General features: G+C 36.9%; 1 non-coding gene across 1 annotated transcript; it reads right to left on the bottom strand.

Moving 5' to 3' along the window:
• Positions 1 to 1,554: 1,554 nt before the first annotated feature.
• On the bottom strand, positions 1,555 to 1,637 carry TRNAL-CAG (transfer RNA leucine (anticodon CAG)). The gene has a single exon. It is a non-coding gene; the product is annotated as a tRNA-Leu (tRNA).
• Between the last annotated feature and the right edge of the window lie 20,521 nt (positions 1,638 to 22,158).

A 22,158-nucleotide genomic window follows, 5' to 3' on the forward strand; every position in this document is an offset into this window, starting at 1 on the left:
ATATATCAATGATATCATCAAAATTTATCATTTCAAATTTTTCTTTTTCCACACTTAATAATGTTAGGCAATTTAGGCGACCTTGCGCCATCGTTGATCGTAAATATGTCAATATCAGTTTTAATTTGATGAATGAACGTTCGCAGCTAGCAATTGATACTGATGAGATAGTCAAGTTTGGAAAAACAATTTCTCCATACGATATAAAATTAAGTAATTCTAACAGTTTCTTTTATGGTGCGAAGTAATATTTTGCAGACACATATTTCGATAAAAAGTTCTGTTCCATCGAAATCAGTATTACAAAAATTCACCCAAGTTCATACAATTTTTTTCTAAGTAGTTATAATCCTTGTTTAACAAATTTCCAAAGTCTAAGAAAAATCCAAATATAAAATTAAGGTCATTTAGTCGTGTAAGTCATGTACTTTTTTCTTGTTGGAGACGATCGAGAACACCTTTAACAACGCGAGAAACTTCACATTCTGGCGCTGTTTCAGATTCATGTTTTGACCCCCCTCACTATGCCACTGAAATGCGGATTACCGTAAAAGCGTTAAATAAAATAGATATATTCTTAGTTTATAGGCATAACCGTAATAGTAAAAGTATTGACGTACTCTAAAAGTATATGGCGTTCTAGGATAGAAGCGTGTTAGCATATTGGCGTAAATTCGAATTTGGGTTCAATAAAGCTAGCGTAAGCGCGTGTTATCGTAAAGAAGTTTTGTCGTATCGGCGTAAATGAAGCCGCGCACAGCCGTATAAGCGTAAAAACAAAGATATATTCATACTCTTATCATCGTACAGCCATCTTGTCGTACTGAAGTGAATGCGTAGTAGCGCATCACCCTAAAAAAAGTACACTAATACAGACATAATTATAATTATAGCCATAGCTATAGTGGCAAGCGTATTACGCGTAACGTGGAAGCATATAAACATACTAGCATACTGACGTATTGGCGTAGATATGAATTTGAGTACAATAATATTAGCCCAACGTCAAACCAGTGTAAAAGCTAAGTAGCGTAAAACCGTTTTGTCGTATAGGCGTAAATGGGTAGTAACGTACTATCGTAAAACGTAAAAAAAGAGCAATGTTCATAGCATGATAAAAATATTTGTATCATGTTTCATAGTGCTGGGTAGAGCTATGTATTGTGGTTGCGTTATTAACTGCTACTTAGCCGCAGCACAACCCAAAAGTCCTCAGGTGATATCAAAAGTCGTTGTAAACTACTTATGTTACAATTTTCCGATGCTACAGACCATCTATTCCAATTTCTTTTTCATATATCGTCAAACAATACCATGTAAAACATCGATACCGCACCTTATCTGTGTTTCCTTTATTATTTTTCATTTCTGAAATCTCTTGCTAGTAAGCATTCGAACCTGTGGGTCACAGTTTACATTTTTTTTAGTGATACACTCTAATGTACACTTTTTTGAACCATTAACATTTTACTTGCACAAATTGACCTAATATTAAAAAAAATTTCATAATTTACAAAAAAATTATTTTAATGAAAATTGCAATAAATATTCCTTTGTCAGAAGTGGGATTCGAACCCACGCCTACAGAGTAGACTGCGACCTGAACGCAGCGCCTTAGACCACTCGGCCATCCTGACACATATGACCGGTTAACAAAAGTGCTCACTTCAGCGCGGAAAATTTTAAAAACAAAACTAGCCACGAGAATATCAACTTATCGCTTATTCTGTTATTGCTCACACTCTCTTCAAGTGGCACGACGTTGAAATGCTCGAAATAAGCTACTCAAGTAAGCTTGTACAAATGAGTATGTAAGTATAGAGTATAGATGACTATACTAATTCTAATGCTTAGCGCATAACTATAAGTACATACATTAGGGTGTCCCTTATATGAACGAAATATTTCGTTTTGCAATTATCAAAACGCATACCCTCTAATTCGGTTCAGTATACAAACCTCTGCTTAAATAACAAATTTTAACTTTCCACGTAAACTTTAACCCGTGCTGACAGGGCCTCAAAAATAGCAGTTTCTTTCTTCATCTAGTAGCTAGATCAACGAAAATGTTCATTGCTTTGTTTAATAATAGAAATTTGTATTAAAGATTGTTTAATTTAAATATTGTTAATAGGATTACTCAGAACATTTTCTTTTTAAAGTCTGTTTTTTACAATCTGGATACATATCTCTATGTTCTTGCACACAGCGTAAAAGGAACTGCTTTTGTTCTTCTTCTGCGGTTATCAAACCATGAAAGTCTTGCATAAGTTTAACAGCTCTTTCAGCTGTGTCATTAACTGCTTTTAAGCACAAAATCTTCTTTTTTGCTTCTATATAGGCCACGTTTTCTTCCCACGAAGATATATTTTCCTGACGGAAACTGCAGTCAACTTTTAGCCTCGAAAATATATTTTTGCTTCTAATAGTGATGAAATCACTCAAAGATTTTTCTAAAACAAGAACAAAAGTTTAGCGTTTAGTAAATAGTGAGCATAGCTTAATACATATGAATAAATATTCACCATATAAAGATATCGACGTTTCATCCTTCGATGGAACGTATCTCTTTCCGGAATCATCAAAGTTTTCTCTTTTTAAGTTAATTACAATGTTCTTCTTGGTTTGTTCATCAACGTCTTCGTCAAAAATTGATAGCAGGGGTATTTCTTCTGATAAATACCACAGGTGGTGACTGAATTTTCCTAAAGCTGCTTTGGAAATCAACATGTCAACTCTTTCGTAATCCGTCAGGGTCTTTAAAAAGAGTAAGTCTTGATTCGGCGCTTTTACTGCTAAACTGCACCTTAGCCAGGCCTTAACATAAACTGTCACAATGAATAAAGAAATATCTCTAAGCGCTTGTTCGTCCTTGACGCTCATTTTAAATTGAGACTGCAACAAATATATCTTTATAGAGTAAATAGCTCTTGCCATCCACCGAGTTTGATGCAATGCGCCTGGAGGTCTGATTTTAATTTTATTCTCAGAGTTTCCTCCCAAAAAAATAATAGCTAGTTCAATCAGTTCCCGATAATCATCTCGTACAATTGACTTCTCCAGTTCGTTGTAATAAAACTCCACCAATTCATTTATCATCGTCTCACAAAAGTGTTGTTTTACGAAATTAGAGCAGGGTTCGATAGCATTAGGATTAATATTCTTCCAGTTATCTTTGAATTTTTTAAATAGTGGAATCTCGGGACTGGTACTGTCCTCTTGGATTTTAGTTTGAAATACACTTTTGAGCACAAGTTCGTAAACATGATGACGACAAGCAAAAAGTAACAATCCTCTTTCTAATGCTTGCTCCAAAAGCACACAAGCTCCATTCAAGCGACCTGTATTAGATGCTGTCGTATCACAGCACATTATTTGTACCTTATCATTAAGGTTCCAATCATTTAGCGTATTTAGTACTGCATTTGCTTGATTTTTGCCGGAAGAGCTCTCTAATTTCGGGACTGCAAGAATTTGTTCTTTCTCTTCAAACGAAATAACGATTGGCAAGCGTTCTTCTTTAGAGCTTTTTACGTTGAGACTAGGTAACAGTTTTCCATCCCAATGAACAGCAACAACTTCGGGTATGTTATTCTGAAAATCAGATTTAATGGATTCTGCTCTATGTTTTCTCATTTGCGTTCGAATACGTTGAACAGAGGATTTGTTGATTGGGTAATCGTCACAGTTAAGACCTAGCGCTTCCACTACAGCTTGAACTACATAAACAGAATCTCGAATGCTGAGTTGACATCTGTCTAAAGTCGCAACCAATTTTGGCGTGATGAAATTTTTTCTTCCTCTTTTTGCTACTGCACTTAAAGAACGAATTGATTGAGAAGTGGACTTTCTTCAGAGCTTGCAGATTGGTCATGTAATTCTGTATGTGTCATATCCTTGTAAGCAGCAACAGATGTCGATACGGCATCTGAGGGCATTTGTTTTAATCTATATTTCTCTTTTGCTAGTTGTCTTAACCTTGCCTTTTCTTCAATTACAGCCAACTTTTTGTCTACACCCATTAAGCAACCTGGGCGGCCTGGCTCTCTCTGTTTACGTAAGAATACTTTATCTTCTTCTATTTTAATTCTGTTGAGAGCATCAGCATGTGCGATATCGAATAAATTATCCAAATCCTATTGAAACTCCTCCTCGCGACGTTTATAAAAATCCGGTATCTTTTTACGATTTTTTTGCAGCTCTCGCCAGAACTGATAAAGATCCACAATTTTTTTAACACAATTAGGGAAAGCTCTGGTGGGTATTCTAGCTTTTTCCAAGAATATAATGCACTCCCGAGCCACAAGATTTGCACTTTCACTAATATTTAACTTTATTTCGCGAATGTTGAAAAATAGAACCGCAAGAATTTGACGATCCGACGGTAATTTTGCGCCTGTTATTTGGTGATTAATCTCACCCACCAGAAATATACTGTTTTTATTGCTTCTTAGTTCCACTGACATTTTCGAAATGGAAAACCCGACAACTCAAGAATAATAATCCGTGCACGTCTTATTTGAACGAACAGTTATGTAGAAATTTTTTTCTATTAATAAGAAACGCCACCAAATCAGTTGGCCTAATATTATCAAATTGTTTTTATTTGGAAAAAGCTAGCGTATTAGGGAAAACAGATTCAAGACGACAACGACGGCGCGGCATCTGTCAAATTATTTTTACACATGTTCTTATGGGGAGGAATTTTTTGGGTACGACACGACAAAGCGGCAATTAATCATGAATGCCGCTGTCGCTAGATTAGATCTATTTCTATTTTGACAGGCGACGGTCGTGGCGTCCTTTTTTCTTTTTATGAATAAAAATCAAAATAAATGCAAATAGCCTTAAATATGTGTTGAAATTGATTTGTTATAAATTTTTTTAACACATGCAATACTTTTTTCTAAATTTTTTGTTGTTGTTTGAGCTAATGCAGAACTGTCGTTGTCAAGCTTCAGTTTTTCGCCGTTGTCGTTCGCAGTCGTCGTTTTGAATGTAGCCGGGCTATATTTCTGTATAAAGCTGCACTGCGTTGCGTTGTTGTTCTAATACAGAAGGTGGCGCCACTGACGGATGAACATTTAACATGAAAATTTAATAACAATGTGATCCATATGGAACAATTTGTTGTTTCGAAAGAGCATTTGCATGGTATTTGGTGGTATTTGGCTTTCAAAGAGTTCTCTTGCCAGTAAAATTGCCTTTTTTGTCTTTTTCCATAGAAAATCGAGTCCTACGGGGAGGGTTTGAAGGTGATGACAAAACAAGTAAGGAAGGCTAAGTTCGGGTGTAACCGAACATTACATACTCAGTTGAGAGCTATGGAGACAAAATAAGGAAAATCACAATGTAGGAAAATGAACCTAGGGTAACCCTGGAATGTGGTTGTATGACATGTGTATCAAATGGAAGGTATTAAAGAGTATTTTAAGAGAGAGTAGGCCATAGTTCTATGGATGGACGCCATTTAGGGATATCGCCATAAAGGTGGACCAGGGCTGACTCTAGAATGTGTTTGTACGATATGAGTATCAAATGAAAGGTGATAATAAGTATTTTAAAAGGGAATGGGCTTTAGTTCTATAGGTGAACGCCTTTTCGAGAAATCGCCATAAAGGTGGACCAGGGGTGTCTCTAGTTGTACGATATGGGCATCAAACGAAAGGTGTTAATGAGTATTTTAAAATGGAGTAATCCTTAGTTTCATAGGTGGACGCCGTTTCGAGATACCGCCGTAAAGGTGGACCAGGGATGACTCTAGAATTCGTTTGTGCAATATGGGTATCAAACGAATGGTGTTAATGAGTATTTTAAAAGGAAGGGGGCCTTAGTTCTATAGGTGGACGCCTTTTCGAGGTATCGCAATTAAGGTGGACCAAGGGTGACTCTAGAATTTGTTTGTACGATATAGGTATCAAATGAAAGGTGTTAATGAGTATTTTAAAAGGGCGCGGGGCTTAGTTCTATAGGTGGATGCCTTTTCGAGATATCGCCATAAGGGTGGACCAGGGGTGACTCTAGATTATGTTTGTACGATATGGGTATCAAATTAAAGGTATTAATGAAAGTTTTAAAAGGGAGTGGTGGTAGTTGTATATGTGAAGGCGTTTTCCAGATATCGACCAAAATGTGGACCAGGGTGACCCAGAACATCATCTGTTGGATACCGCTAATTTATTTATATATGTAGTACCTGCCAAGATTTTAAGGGTTTTTTATTTCGCCCTGCAGAACTTTTTCATTTTCTTCTACTTAATATGGTAGGTGTCACAACCATTTAATAAAGTTTTTTCTAAAGTTATATTTCGCGTCAATAAAACAATCCAATTACCTTACCATATTTCATCCCTTTTTTCGTATTTGGTATAGAATTTTGGCATTTTTTTCATTTTTCGTAATTTTCGATATCGAAAAAGTGGGCGTGGTCATAGTCGGATTTCGTTCATTTTTCATACCAAGATAAAGTGAGTTCAGATAAGTACGTGAACTGAGTTTAGTAAAGATATATCGATTTTTGATCAAGTTATCGTGTTAGCGGCCATGCGGAAGGACAGACGGAAGACTGTGTATAAAAACTGGGCGTGACATCAACCGATTTCGCCCATTTTCACAGAAAACAGTTAACGCCATAAAATCTATGCCCCTACCAAATTTCAAAAGGATTGGCTAATTTTTGTTCGACTTTTGGCGTTAAAAGTATCCTAGACAAATTAAATGAAAAAGGGCGGAGCCACGCCCATTTCTAAATTTTCTTTTATTTTTGTATTTGGTTGCACCATATCATTACTGGAGTTGAATCTTGACATAATTTACTTATATACTGTAAAGATATTAAATTTTTTGTTAAAATTTTACTTTAAAAAAATTTTTTTTTTTAAAGTGGGCGTGGTCCTTCTCCGATTTGCTACTTTTTATTAGGCGTACATATAGTAATAAGAGTAACGTTCCTGCCAAATTTCATTATGATATCTTCAACGACTGCCAAATTACAGCTTGCAAAAATTTTAAATTACCTTCTTTTAAAAGTGGGCGGTGCCACGCCCATTGTCCAAAATTTTACTAATTTTCTATTTTGCGTCGTAAGTTCAACTCATCTACCAAGTTTCGTCGTTTTATCGGTCTTTTGTAATGAATTATCGCACTTTTTCGGTTTTTCGAAATTTACGATATCGAAAAAATGGGCGTGGTTATAGTCCGATATCGTTCATTTTAAATAGCGATCTGAGATGAGTGCTCAGGAATCTACACACCAAATTTCATCAAGATACCTCAAAATTTACTCAAGTTATCGTGTTAACGGGCTGACGGACGGACGGACGGACATGGCTCAATCAAATTTTTTTTCGATCCTGATTATTTTGATATATGGAAGTCTATATCTATCTCGATTCCTTTATATATGTACAACCAACCGTTATCCAATCAAACTTAGTATACTCTGTGAGCTCTGCTCAACTGAGTATAACAAGTAAGGAAGGCTAAGTTCGGGTGTAACCGAACATTACATACTCAGTTGAGAGCTATGGAGACAAAATAAGGAAAATCACAATGTAGGAAAATGAACCTAGGGTAACCCTGGAATGTGGTTGTATGACATGTGTATCAAATGGAAGGTATTAAAGAGTATTTTAAAAGAGAGTAGGCCATAGTTCTATGGATGGACGCCATTTAGGGATATCGCCATAAAGGTGGACCAGGGCTGACTCTAGAATGTATTTGTACGATATGGGTATCAAATGAAAGGTGATAATAAGTATTTTAAAAGGGAATGGGCTTTAGTTCTATAGGTGAACGCCTTTTCGAGATATCGCCATAAAGGTGGACCAGGGGTGTCTCTAGTTGTACGATATGGGAATCAAATGAAAGGTGTTACTGAGCATTTTAAGAGGGAGTGGGCATTAGGTCTATAGGTGGACGCCTTTTCGAAATGTCGCCATTAGGGTGGGCCAGGGGTGACTCTAGAATGTGTTTGTATGATATGGGTATCAAATGAAAGATGGTAATGAGTATTTTAAAAGGGAGTAATCCTTAGTTCTATAGGTCTTTTCGAGATATCGCCATAAAGGTGGACCAAGGGTGACTCTAGAATGTTTGTACGATATGGGTATCGAACGAAAGGTGTTACTGAGCATTTTAAGAGGGAGTGGGCATGAGGTCTATAGGTGGACGCCTTTTCGAGATATCGTCATTAGGGTGGGCCAGGGGTGACTCTAGAATGTGTTTGTACGATATGGGTATCAAACGAAAGGTGTTACTGAGCATTTTAAGAGGGAGTGGGCATTAGGTCTATAGGTGGACGCCTTTTCGAGATATCGCCATTAGGGTGGGCCAGGGGTGACTCTAGAATGTTTGTACGATATGGGTATCAAACGAAAGGTGTGACTGATCATTTTAAGAGGGAGTGGGCATTAGGTCTATAGGTGGACGCCTTTTCGAGATAACGCGATTAGGGTGGGCCAGGGGTGACTCTAGAATGTGTTTGTACGATAAGGGTATCAAATGAAAGGTGGTAATGAGTATTTTAAAAGGGAGTAATCCTTAGTTCTATAGGTGGACGCCTTTTGGAGATATCGCCATAAAGGTGGATCAAGGTTGACTCTAGAATGTTTGTACGATATGGGTATCAAACGAAAGGTGTTACTGAGCATTTTAAGAGGGAGTTGGCATGAGGTCTATAGGTGGACGCCTTTTCGAGATATCGTCATTAGGGTGGGCCAGGGGTGACTCTAGAATGTGTTTGTACGATATGGGTATCAAACGAAAGGTGTTACTGAGCATTTTAAGAGGGAGAGGGCATTAGGTCTATAGGTGGACCCCTTTTCGAGATATCGCCATTAGGGTGGGCCAGGGGTGACTCTAGAATGTTTGTACGATATGGGTATCAAGCGAAAGGTGTTACTGAGCATTTTAAGAGGGAGTGGGCATTAGGTCTATAGGTGGACGCCTTTTCGAGATATCGCCATTAGGGTGGGCCAGGGGTGACTCTAGAATGTTTGTACGATATGGGTATCAAACGAAAGGTGTTACTGAGCATTTTAAGAGGGAGTGGGCACTAGGTCTATAGGTGGACGCCTTTTCGAGATATCGCCATTAGGGTGGGCCAGGGTGACTCTTGAATGTTTGTACGATATGGGTATCAAACGAAAGGTGTTACTGAGCATTTTAAGAGGGAGTGGACATTAGGTCTATAGGTGGACGCCTTTTCGAGATATCGCCATTAGGGTGGGCCAGGGATGACTCTAGAATGTTTGTACGATATGGGTATCAAACGAAAGGTGTTACTGAGCATTTTAAGAGGGAGTGGGCACTAGGTCTATAGGTGGACGCCTTTTCGAGATATCGCCATTAGGGTGGGCCAGGGTGACTCTAGAATGTGTTTGTATGATATGGGTATCAAATGAAAGATGGTACTGAGTATTTTAAAAGGGAGTAATCCTTAGTTCTATAGGTCTTTTCGAGATATCGCCATAAAGGTGGACCAAGGGTGACTCTAGAATGTTTGTACGATATGGGTATCGAACGAAAGGTGTTACTGAGCATTTTAAGAGGGAGTTGGCATGAGGTCTATAGGTGGACGCCTTTTCGAGATATCGTCATTAGGGTGGGCCAGGGGTGACTCTAGAATGTGTTTGTACGATATGGGTATCAAACGAAAGGTGTTACTGAGCATTTTAAGAGGGAGTGGGCATTAGGTCTATAGGTGGACGCGTTTTCGAGATATCGCCATTAGGGTGGGCCAGGGGTGACTCTAGAATGTTTGTACGATATGGGTATCAAACGAAAGGTGTGACTGATCATTTTAAGAGGGAGTGGGCATTAGGTCTATAGGTGGACGCCTTTTCGAGATATCGCGATTAGGGTGGGCCAGGGGTGACTATAGAATGTGTTTGTACGATATGGGTATCAAATGAAAGGTGGTAATGAGTATTTTAAAAGGGAGTAATTCTTAGTTCTATAGGTGGACGCCTTTTGGAGATATCGCCATAAAGGTGGACCAAGGTTGACTCTAGAATGTTTGTACGATATGGGTATCAAACGAAAGGTGTTACTGAGCATTTTAAGAGGGAGTGGGCATGAGGTCTATAGGTGGACGCCTTTTCGAGATATCGTCATTAGGGTGGGCCAGGGGTGACTCTAGAATGTGTTTGTACGATATGGGTATCAAACGAAAGGTGTTACTGAGCATTTTAAGAGGGAGAGGGCATTAGGTCTATAGGTGGACCCCTTTTCGAGATATCGCCATTAGGGTGGGCCAGGGGTGACTCTAGAATGTTTGTACGATATGGGTATCAAGCGAAAGGTGTTACTGAGCATTTTAAGAGGGAGTGGGCATTAGGTCTATAGGTGGACGCCTTTTCGAGATATCGCCATTAGGGTGGGCCAGGGGTGACTCTAGAATGTTTGTACGATATGGGTATCAAACGAAAGGTGGTACTGAGCATTTTAAGAGGGAGTGGGCACTAGGTCTATAGGTGGACGCCTTTTCGAGATATCGCCATTAGGGTGGGCCAGGGTGACTCTTGAATGTTTGTACGATATGGGTATCAAACGAAAGGTGTTACTGAGCATTTTAAGAGGGAGTGGACAATAGGTCTATAGGTGGACCCCTTTTCGAGATATCGCCATTAGGGTGGGCCAGGGGTGACTCTAGAATGTTTGTACGATATGGGTATCAAGCGAAAGGTGTTACTGAGCATTTTAAGAGGGAGTGGGCATTAGGTCTATAGGTGGACGCCTTTTGGAGATATCGCCATAAAGGTGGACCAAGGTTGACTCTAGAATGTTTGTACGATATGGGTATCAAACGAAAGGTGTTACTGAGCATTTTAAGAGGGAGAGGGCATTAGGTCTATAGGTGGACCCCTTTTCGAGATATCGCCATTAGGGTGGGCCAGGGGTGACTCTAGAATGTTTGTACGATATGGGTATCAAGCGAAAGGTGTTACTGAGCATTTTAAGAGGGAGTGGGCATTAGGTCTATAGGTGGACGCCTTTTGGAGATATCGCCATAAAGGTGGACCAAGGTTGACTCTAGAATGTTTGTACGATATGGGTATCAAACGAAAGGTGTTACTGAGCATTTTAAGAGGGAGTGGGCATGAGGTCTATAGGTGGACGCCTTTTCGAGATATCGTCATTAGGGTGGGCCAGGGGTGACTCTAGAATGTGTTTGTACGATATGGGTATCAAACGAAAGGTGTTACTGAGCATTTTAAGAGGGAGAGGGCATTAGGTCTATAGGTGGACCCCTTTTCGAGATATCGCCATTAGGGTGGGCCAGGGATGACTCTAGAATGTTTGTACGATATGGGTATCAAACGAAAGGTGTTACTGAGCATTTTAAGAGGGAGTGGGCATTAGGTCTATAGGTGGACGGACGCCTTTTCGAGATATCGCCATTAGGGTGGGCCAGGGGTGACTCTAGAATGTGTTTGTACGATATGGATGTCAAATTAAAGGTATTAATGAGGGTTTTAAAAGCGAGTGGCCCTTAGATGTATATGTGAAGGCGTTCTCGCGATATCGACCAAAATGTGGACCAGGTGATCCAGAAAATCATCTGCCGGGTACTGCTAATTTATTTATATATGCAATACCACTAACAGTATTCCTGCCAAGATTCCAAGGGCTGTTGATTTCGCCTTGTAGAAATTTTTCATTTTCTTCTACTTAATATGGTAGGTGTCAGACCCATTTTACAAAGTTTTTTCCAAAGTTATATTTTGCGTCAATAAACCAATCCAGTTACCATGTTTCATCCTTTTTTTCGTATTTGGTATAGAATTATGGCATTTTTTTTCATTTTTCGTAATTTTCGATATCGATAAAGTGGGCGTGGTTATGGTCGGATTTCGGCCATTTTTTATACCAAGATAAAATGAGTTCAGATAAGAACGTGGGCTAAGTTTAGTAAAGATATATCGGTTTTTGCTCAAGTTATTGTGTTAACGGCCGAGCGGAAGGACAGACGGTGAACTGTGTATAAAAACCGGGCGTGGCTTCCACCGATTTCGCCCATTTTCACAGAGAGCAGTTACCGTCATAGAATCTATGCCCCTACCAAATTTGAGAAGGATTGGTAAATTTTTGTTCGACTTATAGCATTAAAAGTATTCTAGACAAACTAAATGAAAATGGGTGGAGCCACGCCCATTTTGAAATTTTCTTTTTTTTTTGTATTTTGTTACATCATATCACTACTGGAGTTGAATTTTGACTTAATTTACTTATATACAGTAAAGATATTAAATTTTTTGTTAAAATTTGAATTAAAAAAAAAAATTTTTTTAAAAAGTGGGCGCGGTCTTCATCCAATTTTGCAAATTTTTATTTAACACATATATAGTAATAGTAGTAACGTTCTTGCAAAATTTCATCATGATATCTTCAACGACTGCCAAATTACAGCTTGCAAAACTTTTAAATTACCTTCTTGTAAAAGTGGGCGGTGCCACGCCCATTGTCCAAAATCCTACTAATTTTCTATTCTGCGTCATAACGTCAACCCATGTACCAAGTTTCATCGCTTAACCGGCTGTGGCAATGAATTATCGAATTTTTTCGGTTTTTCTAAATTTTCGATATCGAAAAAGTGGGCGTGGTTATAGTCCGATATCGTTCATTTTAAATAGCGATCTGAGATGAGTACCCAGGAATCTACATACCAAATTTCATCAAGATACCTCAAAATTTACTCAAGTTATCGTGTTAACGGGCAGACGGACGGACGTCACGGCTCAATCAAATTTTTTTTCGATACTGATGATTTTGATATATGGAAGTCTATATCTATCTCGATTCCTTTATACCTGTACAACCAACCGTTATCCAATCAAAGTTAATATACTCTGTGAGCTCTGCCCAACTAAGTATAAAAAGAAGCTAAAAAACGGCCAGAAATTTTTTTGGTTAATTCATTAAATTTTTTTTTATATTTTAGTTTACACATTTGTAAATAAAAACTTATAAACATAACTTAAACATAACTTCTTGTTTCAAAACATATCAGTCACATTTTCCTTGACTAGCACATGGAATTACTTTAAATGATTGCATATGTGTATATACATAAAAAAAAAAAAATATTACAAACTAATTATTTATATAAAATATTCCCCGTCTGAAGAATAAGAAGAGCTTAAGCCTGCGTATAAAGTTTGGCTATTTACCATAAATATGAGATCATCGGTAATTTCAAAATCCTTACAACATTTAGATAAGCGTTTTAACGAGCATCTAATATTAAGCAGCGCATTAAGCATTTTAATTTTTAGTTTGTTCCTTAATTTAGTTTTCAGAATTTTCATGCCACTAAAAATTCTTTCAACCTCCGCGTTACTGAGTGGTAATACTAAAAAACTAAATATGATTTCGACAAGTTCTAAAAAAGGAGGTTCGTTTAATGCATTTTTATGTTCTCGGACTTCCGACCAAAATTCCATGGTGGAGTGTACATTTTTCCATTGTATTGTTATAAGTTTTCGCCACTGCAGCTCTATTAGTGCTATTTGACTTGAAGAATAACTACACTTCTCTTTTTCAAAGTAAAAAAATACATCTGGCTTTGAAACTTTCAACGAATTTTCAGCAGAAAAAGAATTAATCTTTTGTAGAGAACTCATATTATTAGGTATTTGGTGTTCACAGGAATTATTGAAATTATTTTATTTCAGAAATTATTAAAAATACATTCGTAGTAAAAAAGGCTAGAAAAAAGTCACGAAGCTAAACCCAAAATTTCGAGGCTAAAGGCAAAAAAAAGGCTAAATCTAGCCTCGTAAAGGTTAACCTGGCAACACTGTTTGGCACGAATAACATAAAAAAAATGAGTATCAACAAACAAGGTAGATATGATTGCTTGCTAGTGCTAGCGCATATCTGACAAATGCACGCTACTAATCAGCGCTAGTCGTTGATACAATTGATAGTGCTGTGTGACTCCGAGCAATTACGTAACCGGTGCTGCTGAGTGAAAAGGTACAATCTGTTATAAGAGCTTGCTATTGCTGGCCTATGCTGATGATATTGATACCACTGCTCCTAAAAAAACTTTTGGTAAGTAAGTTCGGCCCTCACTGATTTGTGGGCCTTGCTATGAACGAGAACAGGGTGGGGTACTTGCTATCAACAGAGACTTGATGCATTCACGCCTAGTCCACATCTCTGTTCACGTGTGCTTTTGAGGACTGTGTAGACAATTGAAAACTAAAGTCCTCTCTGATCGAACAAAAATCACTTTATAAAAAGAAGTAGAATGATCTTTACTCAGATATGAACATAGTGCGATTAACATATCGCACACCCAGTGGCAGATACTGAAAGATTAAAAGTCAAAACCGAAGCTGGAACCGCAAGCGGACGGTGTGCGTCCTCAATTTGTTACAACGGTTTGTTATTGATGAGTTATCAGATTTTTCTCGATGGGTTGTGGGGGCGTTATGGTATTCTTATCGATAAGTTTTCAGTTTTGTTTTACATAGGTGTCTTATCGACAAGGCAAAGACGAGCTAAATTTGCTCTCTACAACCAAGAATTTTATCGACGATTATGTATAGAAAAGATATCGATAATTTACTAATAAGCTATCGATTTGTTAACGAAAATGTAAGATTTTGTTGCCAAAAATGTGTCAATTTGTTTTCGAAAAGTTATCTATTCTTTATCGAAAATCTAAAGATAAGTCGTCAAAAAATTATTGTTTTGTTTTCGGAAATATATCGATTTGTTATAGAAAAATTATTCGTTCGTTCGATTCGTTATCGATTTGTTATCGAAAAGTTTCCATCTCTAAAATCGGTTGAATAACCTCTATCTCAGAATTTGTTCCTTAAACGCCCCAGCTAATGTTTAATAGTAAAACATTTAAGCTCAGATAGGACCTTTTCGATATAAATTCTCAAAAAGGGCGTTTTCGAAACGGCAGCTAAAATTGAGTGATATTCCACTCAGCCGTCGATATTCACTGATAATCTCTATTTCTTTTGGCCCGCCCTCTCTTAAGATTGTTAAATATCCCTTGAAATTGCTTTTTGATTGCCAACATGTAGACAAGATAGGTAGCCTGTACTCCCATCACCATCATCAATTGGCGCTTAACGCCTGGGTATTTTTGGCTGTTCGTAAAAAGTTACGATTCACGACAGCTATCTCTGAATCGCGGCGCCAGTTACCGCACGGTGGGGTATTTGATCAATTTCGCTGGCCAAAAGTCGATTTTTCAAAATATTCCAATTTTTTTAAATACTCTTCGTGGCGTTCCTAGATGTCCACTGAATAGTATACATACCACAAAACCCATCTGCAATGTCAACGGAGCTAACTGCGCACATCTAAAGCTGTATAAAAATTGTGTGCAGTTCGATGTATTTTTGGATTAAAAAGTTATATACAGTTCTAACCTAAATACTTGTTCACTTGTTTAGCCTTAATCAAACCTAGTTAAATTTTATTTTAGGACAGGTAAATGTGTTTTTAATTCATATGTTAAATTTTTTACACCCCATGCTTTAACTGAGTTATTCTACTTGTAATGCTACTATTTTTATACTCAGCTGAGCAGAGCTCACAGAGTATATTAACTCTGTTCGCATAACGGTAATCTGTAACGGCATAAACTAATCGAGATAGATATAGACTTCTATATATCAAAATGATCTGGGTGAAAAAAGAAATTCATTTAGCCATGTCCGTCCGCCGCCGGTCCGTCTGTCCGTCCGCTTGTAAACACGATAACTTGAGTAAATGTTGAGGTATCCTGATGAAATTCGGTACGTGTGTTCCTGAGCGCTCATCGCTATTTAAAATGAACGAAATCGGACCACAACCATGCCCACTTTTTCGATATCGAAAATTTCGAAAAACTGAAAAAGTGCGATAATTCATTACCAAAGACGGATAAAGCAATGAAACTTGGTAGGTGCGTTGACCTTATGACACAAAATAGAAAATTAGAAACATTTTGGACAATGGGCGTGGCACCGCCCACTTTTAAAAGAAGGTAATTTAGAAGTTTCGCAAGCTGTAATTTGGCAGTCGTTGAAGATGTTATTCATATTACTATATATGTGCCAAATAAAAATTAGTGAAATCGGGTGAGGAACACGCCCACTTTTAAAAAAAATTTTTTTTAAGTCAAATTTTTACAAAAAATTTTATATCTTTACAGTATAAAAGTAAATTATGTCAACATTCGCATCCAGTAATGATATGGTGCAACAAAATACAAAGATGAAAGAAAATTTCAAAATGGGCGTAACTCCGCCCTTTTTCATCTAATTCGTCTAGAATACTCTTAATGCCATAAGTCGAACAAACATTTATCAATCCTTGTGAAATTTGGTAGGCACATAGATTCTATGACGACACCTGTTTTATGTGAAAATGGGCGAAATCGGTTGAAGCCACGCCCAGTTTTTATACACAGTCGATCGTCTGTCCTTCCGCTAACACGATAACTTGAGCAAAAAACGATATATCCCAACTAAGCTTAGTTCACGTACTTACCTGAAGTCACTTTATCTTGGCATAAAATATGGCCGAAATTGACTATGACCACGCCCACTTTTCCGATATCGAAAATTACGAAAAATGAAAAAAATGCCATAATTCTGTACCAAATATGAAAAAAGAGATGAAACATGGTAATTGGATTGACTTATTGACTCAAAATATAACTTTAGAAAAAACTTTGTAAATTGGGTGTGGCACCTACCATATTAATTAGAAGTAAATGAAAAAGTTCTGCAGGGCGGAATCAAAAGCCCTTGGAATCTTGGCAGGAATACTGTTCGTGGTATGACATATATAAATAAATTAGCGGTACCCGACAGAAGATGTTCTGGGTCAACCTGGTCCACAGCCGTGCCCGAGATGGCAGTGGATATACAAAGAAATATAAAAAAAAGGTGAGGTGGCAACCCTTCTTAAAAATGTCAATAGAAAAGCGGAGTAAAGTACCTTTCGTTTGATACCCATATTGACATACATATCTCATGTAATGCCAAAACATGACAGCAGGCCCCTCCGAAACCGGTGGCTCGATCCGAGTAATTCTACGCGGAACACTGTGAATTTTCTGTTAAAAATTTCCTTTCATAACAATGAAGTGAGACAATTACTTTTTTAACAGAAATAACTGCTGTTTTAGTTTTGGCCAGCTAGATTAATCAAACACACCATCGTGCGCCGGTTGGAAGCAAAAAGGGAGATTTAATTTTCCGTCATCAGTCTCTCACAACTAAACATCTTTCTCCATTCGCATTTATGACCCAGATAGCAAAAGCTTTTGTCCTTTGCACTATGTTCATATCTGCATAAAGCTCATACAGCTTATAGTTATACCTACTTTAGTATCACAGGCAAAACGATAAATCTTTCGTGAAGTATTTCTATCGAACAAGCCACGAGTTATACCATCATATCTTGACAACGTCCACGATTCGGAGCCATAAACTAGACAGGTATGATAAAAGGATTGTAAAATAAGACTTTTGTTCATCGAGATAGAATTATACTTTTCAATTACCTAATCAGTTGAAAAGAACACTTGTTGGCAGGAGTTATTCTCTTTTTGATTTTTAAGATGCCATTTTTTTTGACGGTAAAGCTTCGGTTTCAGCTAGACGAAGTCCTTTGTAGTATGGAATTTATATCCGCTTTTAGTGACATGACTGCCAAGGCGCGAATGCCACGACTCTTTCTACTTAGTCTTGTATTCATTTACCTTACTACCAACTTTTTTGCATCTTCATCCAATTCAGGAAAAACAGAACTGACGGTACGCTTGATAAGGCTTATTATATCAATAACATCAGCATACTCAAGCCATTGTACGCTATTATTGTAGATTTTATCAATGTGATATAGATCTGCTGATACAGTTATCTTCTCCAGCATTAGTTCAAAGAAATCGCACAAAAGGTGATTGCTTTGTCTGACACCTCTTTTGGTTTCGAATGGTTCGGCAAGGTCCTCCCAATCCTTACGAAAGTATATGATGTTGCTAGGCGTCATTCGGCAGAGCCTTATAAACTTTGCAGGGAACAAACATTTCTACATAGCAGGAAACAAGCGCTGTCAAAGACTACTTTGAAGTCGACAAAAATAGGGTGCATGTCGTTACTCTTATCCTGGGTCCTCTCGAGGATCTGGCACATCGTGTAAACCTGACGAAAGTAGATTTACAATGTTTGAAGCTACCTTTTCAAGATCTAATCAGCTCGATGGTTTTGGGCTTCAACTTTTCAAACAATGGATTACAAAGAGCTTCGTACGCGATATTTGGCACGCTAGTACCCCTATAATCTGTTAAAATCTGGAGGCATCAGCGCAAGAACGGTTGGCTATACTCGTTACCCAGCAAAGAAAAAAATGAGGCTATCAGCGAAAATTGCTAAAAATAATGTGTCTCAAATGTGAAACTCACAGCTTTAGAGCCATTTACTTATATACATATAACAAAGAGGGGCCTACTCTTCCGATTTTTAAATTGCATTAGGAAACTATTTACACAATTAACTTATAAAACGCTCGAGAACTATTTCTAACCTGTTGCAAAACACAATTTCCAAAAGCCCGGAATATTTTTAATTTTTAATTTTGTTAATTCGATTGTATTTACATTAATGTAAGAATGTTAGAGATTTGTAATGTATGTCCTCAACCATACCAACCATTTTTTCAATTGCAATATGGAACCAATGCATCTACCACCCATGTGCCTTTGGTCCAATCCTACTGAAACTAATAGTTTCCTTGGGCTTTCGTTAGAGGATATCGATATCCATTTGTGAGTGATCGCTCCTGTAGGATGAGGCGAATTACTGCCACAAACAAAGACGTAGTGATAGTTCTGATAATGTCATTGGGAAGCTAGTTTAGAAATTCTTCAAGACGCTGTTTTCGTCCACCAGCTTCATTTGCATTCTTATAATATTTGTAAGGGTCTTCAGCTCTACTTGCTCGCTAGTTCTCTATGATGCCCCCAGTTGCGTGCTGTTTTTAAGCCTTTTATGAAAACCAAATGGTATATTAAGTTTGTCACGAATCTCAAAATTTTAAGTCCCCTAAGGAGAGAAGAGAAAGACTTATCAATAAGAACACCGAAATGATCAGGACTACGAGCTGAGTTCATTCAACCATGTTCGTCTATCTGTCCGTAGGTCCGCCTGTTAATCTATCTGTTTGTTTGAAAGGGACTAGTCCCTTAAGTTCGTGAGAAAATTTGGTGGGTTGGTATATGTGGATGTCCGATTAATCAGAACTGACCGCATCGGACCCCATGCAACCGATTTCTCGAAGAAAACCGTTTTTGTCATTTATTCCTCATTTTGATTACGTATAAGGCATACATTTTTATATTCAATATATATTCCATACAGCTAATTGTTTAGATTTTATGAATTTTTGAAAGTTCATTGTTCAGCTTTATTCATGAAAGTTTCAGGTCTTCGGCCTAGCCTTACTTGTGTTTTTTTTGAAAGTTTAGAAAAAATGCTACAAGAATTATCAATTTTTTTTTGTTGGTTGAATTTTGATCGTCTGAAATTTTATTGAAAAATGGCGAAAAGAAATAAAAAGCCGAATTTTCGGCACTCTGCATCATCGAAACCCGTTCATGTCTTGGTCACTCTTTTTGCAAAAGCTAATGGACCCTAGGATGACAACATTTTCACCAACATTGGTAGATTTTGGAGACATCAAGTTTTTCGAGTGGCAACACTTGACGTGAAAAGCTCCAGTTATAGTCGATCACCAACAAAATTTTGGGTAGATTGGGATTCTCCAAAGCGTACCTTAAAGAGCTTGATGAACCGTATATCATTATTATTCTTAATTAATCGTTGGTCCGTCCAGTTCCTGGTAATAGCCTGTGCATTTGACAGCACATAATTAGTTTAGAATCTGTACGCTATCCGATTCTAATTACATACCTTATCCTCACCTATCACCTCAATCACATAAATATTTAGTCTTTTTCTTATCAGCCTACCCAAACGACGAATATTACAACCTCTATAAGCTGATTAGTATAGACCTTCTTTACCCAAAGTAGTTAGCTGCTTAGAGTTTAGCACTATAATGTGATGTATAGCTATAGTAGTATCTAAAGTACTCTTGACATTTTACGACCGTTCTATCACAATTACTTGGAAGGTTCGCCTGAGCTTTTACAAACACATTATTTCTTCATACTTGCACCTGCAAACTTAGATGCAATTAATTTAAGCATGATTGGCAATCAAATTTAATAAGATTGATTGAAATGAAACATATATAATTAGAGCGCATACTCAAAATAACAAATTTCCCAATCATCATTATGAGAAATGCACACCTTTCATTTACGTGGCACTTAATCAAACAAATTCGAATGCAATAAACGACAAAAGACTTGGGTCAAGACAGTTAAATGCTTTTGTAAACCACATCATATATTTAAACAAATACGTAAGCAATAAAATATGTATGTAATTCATTCACACTACATAGTAATTTGAGGTTACATAACAAAATAATTTATATTCTGATAACTTCATTCATACAAATGTTGCTCATACGACCCGTAGCACAAGATTTTGTTGTGCAAATGTTTTTGTTTACATAAGAAATTCTAATGATAAAATCTTCTACAAAAGCAAGCGATGAGTTAGTAAAACAAAACAGTCTATGTAGATAACGATGAAAACATCTGGTTAAGTAACAATTAATTTTACCACTGTAACAAGAGCAATAATAACTAGTAAGGATGTCTAAGTGCTGGCTAAATTGAACATTTTATACCCTGCCAGTTCCACACAGAGTCTTAATGAAATAATTAGTAAAGTTTTCTACATTAAATCCCTTATTCAACTCAGTGAAAAATCTGGTGTGTTTCGTTTGGTGTTTCTTCGGATTTTAAGTATGTACTTAGGTGTAGAAAATACCCAGAATCTGTGCAATAAATCAAGGATTGATATGGATATATGCGAAAAATTAAGATGCATTTATACATATCAGGGATCGCAACATTTAAAAGTTTTAATACTTATTTTTTCGGTTTTTTTCTTTCGTTCGGATAGTCTGAATTATGTTTTTGAGTTTTTTCTCACTGGAAATAACAGTTATTTTTTGAGTTTCTTTTATATCGATGGAAGAACAATAGCTATTCTACGATTTTTTTCATTTTGCTCAGAAACTTTTAAGGGCCAAAAAAATTCGACTTTTGCGTGGTTTTGACGCTGGCGTCACTTTGAGATAACACATGTTGAAAGTTTGTCTGCCACAATGCATGCAAAGGAAAAACACGAATTTTGATTTTTCTCTTATTATGAAAAATGTTCAATAAAAAGTTTTTACTAAAACAAATATAAAATTATTTTGAAAATTATATTTTATCAAGAAAAATGGAGATATATTAAGAGGTTCCCTGTCTCACATAACAATATCCGTGAAATGCTCCACGCACAATGATTTTTTTCAAGATTCGTAATTACGTTGGAACAAATATTGAAGGTATAAGCTTTTTAAAGATAATAGTAAAAAAAAAATATAAAAAAACAACAAAAAAAATTTGCTCATATATGATTCATGAACGCACTCAAACAATTTTTACGCTTTACGTTTTATGAATCAAAAAGTTGTATGACAACAAAAATATTTTCAATATGTTTATAGCTCTCAAATGCAAATTTTGTAGGAAAATTTAATGGCAAATTCAAGTAGACCAGAAAACGCGAATTTAGTTGTCGATTTTGAAGAATTAGATGTTATGGGAGAACCTGAAGTACAACCGCTATGGGTAGAGGATAGTTTGGCTATTGTGTGGAAAATATTTACGGGAAAGTCAGGCGTCCAGGATGTTCAGTTAATTTCTGATGAATCAGGTGAAATTTACGTTATGAAAATTTACGAGTACTTTGTTTCTGGTGATGTTATCAAACTAATGTAAAAAAAAAACAAATGATTATGCTAACCGAATGAAGCGTTGGGTTGATGTCAACAGAGCTCAAAAATTGTTTGCACTTATTTTATTAATTGGTAGCAACGCTCTACTAGCTATGCAAATATCAGAGCTACTGGAGGTAATCCACTTCGAGCAAAGCAAGTACATACGGAATGCAAAATATGTAATAAAGCCTATTGTCTATCTTGTTACAATGAAAATCATTAAAAAAT

This window comes from Eurosta solidaginis, chromosome 1 (assembly GCF_040869045.1).
Source record: "Eurosta solidaginis isolate ZX-2024a chromosome 1, ASM4086904v1, whole genome shotgun sequence".
NCBI lineage: Eukaryota > Metazoa > Arthropoda > Insecta > Diptera > Tephritidae > Eurosta > Eurosta solidaginis.